General features: G+C 40.4%; 1 pseudogene; it reads left to right on the forward strand.

Annotated features, from left to right (window-relative positions):
* Positions 1-1146: 1146 nt before the first annotated feature.
* Positions 1147-2938, forward strand: LOC101332557 (small ribosomal subunit protein uS2-like; annotated as a pseudogene).
* The last annotated feature ends 1555 nt before the right edge of the window (positions 2939-4493 follow it).

Raw genomic sequence — 4493 nt, forward strand, 5'->3', positions numbered from 1 at the left:
TAGCTAGAGACATTACATACATTAACGGCTCTGGCTTTGTCCCAATAAAACTTTATTTAAAAATAAACAAGCAGTCAGCCCGTTTTCTGACCCCTGCTGCTATAATCAATTTCTTTAGAATACTATGTCTTGTTTCCTTTTGTTGCTATTATTTCACAGCTAGAATTAAGGAAATGCCATTTTTGTCATAGCAAGCCTCGTGGCCATTTTCTTCACTCTACTGGGAATACTTTCAGTGTTTTCCATTTAAATATCATGTTTGCTATTGATTTCATCATAAAGAATGGTTTTGTATTTCTAGTTTACTAAGTTATTAGAAATGTCTCTCAATTTTACAGAGTGTCTTTTTAAGTTCCTGTCAGGACCGTGAGTTTTATCTTTTCACTTATTCACGTGATAAATTATTTTAATAGATTACCAAATGTTGAATCATCCTTACATTCCTTGAATAAAATCTATTTGGTCATACTATGTTACCTTTTTAACACATTGCTGGATTCAATTTGCTATTCCTTTATTTTGAATTTTTTATTTGTAATGCACACTGGGAGGTCTTCCTAGGCTCAATCAAACATTCAGCTAAATGTGGACTCAGCTAAACATTCAGACTCACAAGACTATCCTAGGTCACACTCAGTACCTGCCTCCTCCAAAGGGTAGAGGATGGACATAATTTGCAGGAAGGCAGCGTTGGTTGCTTCTCTCCATGGGAGCGGTCATCCAGGAGCCATTCCTTTAGCCCTCCACATGAGATGGCTCAGGTGTGAAGTAGCAAGGCTCCCACTGCAAGGGGATAGGATGGTGGTGGCTTAAAGGCCTTGTGCCCCATAGGAGTCAATATCTCTTGGAAAAGTTCCAATGGGGGGGGGGTTTCCAAGTCCCCTGCATTCAGGGGAGCCCAAGGCTGTGATGTCCCCATGAGGAATTTATAGTTCATTGGTAGTCCTCCCAGTCCAGACACACTTTGCCAATCAGGCCCAGTTTATATTTTACCTTCATCTGGTTTTCAGGGAAACAGAACTAAAAAATTAACGGAAAGGCCAAATTCTCTTTTGGAAGGGGAACCTGTTGTGTTAATACATTACATGCATCATCTACATCCATAAGTTCATTCTTAATTTTCTCTTTTCTGTGCTTTTTCAGGTTTTGGTCAGGATTATGCTAGCCTCATAAAGTGCGTTAGGAAGCTTTCCATTTTTCTCTACACTTTGTAAGAGTTTAATCAGCCTGAGAATTTTCAGTGTTCCGTCACGCCTCCATGGAAAGCAGGGGATTTTTCTTGTTCATTTCCACAAACCCAGTGACAACAGTGCCTGGGACACAGCAATTAGATTATTTGCTGTCCTTTCTGTTCTACCTAGACAGGGGTGCGTGGCATTGTTCTGGGTTCCTGTCGTAACTTAAAGGGAAACTTTCACAATGTCTGGAGCCCTTGAGGTCCTGCAAGTGAAGGAGGGTATGTCCTCAAATTCCTTGCAGCAGGAACCCAGTTAGGTGGCACCAACCTTGACTTCCAAATGGAACGGTACGTTTACACAAGAAAAAGTAATGGTATCTACATCACAAATCTGAAGAGAACCGGGAGAAGCTTCTGCCGGCAGCTCGTGCCGTTGTTGCCTTTGAAAATCCTGCTGGTGTCGTGTCATATCCTCTAGGACTACTGGCCAGTGGGCTGTGCTGAAGTTTGTTGCAGTCAGTGCGGCCACTCCTATTGCTGGACACTTCACTCCTGGAAACTTCTCTAACCAGATCCAGGCAGCCTTCTGGGACCTGCAACTTCCGGTGGTTACTGATCCCAGGGCCTGCCCCGCATCTCTCTGGGTAAGGCACGCTCTCCTCTGCGCCGTGTGGACGTTGCCGTCTCACACATGCGCAAGGGCGCTCACTCAGTGCATCCGATGTGCTGGATGCCGACCGGGGAAGTTCTGCGCCTGCGCGGCGCCATCTCCCATGAGCACCCGCGGAAAGTCACACCTGATCTACGTCTACGGAGACACTGAAGAGATGGCAGAGGGAGAGCCGGCTACAGCTGAAAAGGTTGAGAGCACGGAGGAACTTCTGGGTGAACGGACTGCTCCAGCTCCCGAATTTACGGCCCCTCAACCGGAGGTGGCAGGCTGGGCTGCAGGCACAGGGGCTCTCTGCCCTCTTCGGCGACTCACCGGAGAAGACGAGTCAGCCCGCCTCCCAGGACGGCACTGCAGCCAGTGGGTAGGGACATCCGCCAAGTCACCTTAAGCTGTTCTTCCGCAGACTGTGAAACACAAAATGCAAATCAGGTTGACGGAAAACAACCGTTTCTTTTTTGAAAAAAAAAAGCATTGCTGAACGAATTAAGTTCTTATAAGAACTTGTCCATAAAATCTGGTTCTGATGACTTTTGGAGGTTAACTCTGGCATTTTTTTTTTTTTTTTTTATCTTTTTAGTGCTCTATTAGGTTTTTCACTTCTTGATTTTTTTTTTTATTGTGCATTTTCCTAGAAGATGATCCCAGGTTTTTGCTAACAAAGTAATGATATTGTGCGTTTTGCCCACATTTTCTCTTTGGTGAAACTTGTAGGAAAGTTTGTATAGTTGATTATTTTCGGAGAATCAAGTTATGCTTTTATTTATCAATACTGTGTATGATTTTTCTTATTCTAATTTAGCATTTTTGCTAAGTTATAAATGATTATTGCCTTTATTAATTCCTTCTTACCTGATTTAGATTATTTTATTGTTCCTCTGCTAGCTCCTTAAGTCACATGTTTGCTTCATTTTTTAAACAGATAGTAGCTCCAGTTATTGAGTACACTATCAAATGTATTATCTCACTGAATCCTCATAACACCCCATAAGGCCTCATAAGAAGTCTTTAGTATAGTGGTTATGAGTGCAGACTCGAGCTACAGTTGCTGCCATTTGTAACTTGTGCATGTGACTTCTCGGTGCTCCTATTTCTTCACCTGTAAAATGGGATAATCATATAATCTACATTATAGGCCTGTTAGGGGAGATAAATAAATTCATACACATAAAGCCCCTAGAACCGTGTCTGGCACATAATTTGCACCATGGAAGTAGTTGATATTATTATTTAAAGGTGAGGAATTGAAGCTTTATAAAGTTAAGTAACTTGCCCGGGATCACATAGTTATTACTAGATAAGAAGCCAGTCTTTTGAACACAGCAACCCTGTGTAGATTTTGGGGTATGGTTTGCTTGTTCTCATTAATTTCTTAATAGTCTATAATTTCAGTTTTGTTTTCTTCATGAAGTTTCTGTTGGTTTCTTCCTCTGAATGAAACCTTTTTGTTTCTTCCTATCCACGTGATCTTCATCCTTGGAACTCAGAAATTTCACCAGAATTTGTGTAGTTGTGGCTATTCTTTTTGCTCCTGACCAGCAAATAGCCCATTTGATCTTAAGATCATAATCTTTCTTCCAGTTAAAATCTTTTCTATTAGTTTCTTGATCACCAATCTTCATTTTTGTCCTCCTATAATTCCTATTGTACATATTTTGAAATGTCTTAAACTTAGTTTTCTTGCCTTTGTTTTTCCCTTAAATTTCTTACCATTGTTTTTACTCCTGATTTCTGGGGGAACTTTTGGATTGGGTCCTTTAATTCCCAATTCAATTATTTGCAGAATCCAATCTGTTGTTTAAACGCCTCTATTGAGGGTTTTTTCCCCATCAATGAATATTTTAACTTAAAATTTCAATGTGCATTCCAAATAGTATGTAATGAGCTCATGAAGCCCATCATGCACCATTTTTATAAAAATGATTAATTAGGAATTCCACCAAAGCTTTCATTTCCATTAAAGTTCTTTGACCCTGGATATAGCCATCCAACTTCTCTTTCTCCAAAATCTGACACCCACTGTCAGACCCTAAACCAACTTATTTGGTTCAGGCTCACTCTCCCCCATACCTTACTTCAGCATCTTTCCATCTTCCTTTTTGATCTTTAGTAAAGTTTTAATTTTAGAACAGTTTAAGCTTTACAGCAAAGTTGTGAATATAGTACAGAAAGTTCTCATATAGCCCACATCTAGTTTCCCCAGCTATTAACATCTTACATTTGTTACTTATGTACATGGTACACTTGTTACAATTGATGAACCAGTATTGATACATTATTATTAACTGAAGTCCTTACCTTATTCAGATTTTCTTAGTTTTTCCTTTATGTCCTTGTGCTGTTCCAGGATCCCATCCAGGACACCACATTACGTTTAGTCGTTATGTCTCTTTAGGCTCTCCTTGGCTGTGACAATTTCTCAGACTTTCCTTGTTTTTGATGACCTTGACAGTTTTGAAGAATACTGGTCAAGCATTTTGTAGAGAATGTCCCTCAGTTGAGATTTGCCTGATGGTTTTCTCACGATTAAACTGAGGTTGTGTGTTTTGGGAGGAAGACCACAGAAGTCAAGTGTTGTTTTTGTCACATCATATCAAAGGTACATACATCAACATGACTTATCCCTACTTATGTTGACCTTGATCA

This window comes from Tursiops truncatus, chromosome 3 (genome assembly GCF_011762595.2).
Source record: "Tursiops truncatus isolate mTurTru1 chromosome 3, mTurTru1.mat.Y, whole genome shotgun sequence".
Taxonomy (NCBI): domain Eukaryota; kingdom Metazoa; phylum Chordata; class Mammalia; order Artiodactyla; family Delphinidae; genus Tursiops; species Tursiops truncatus.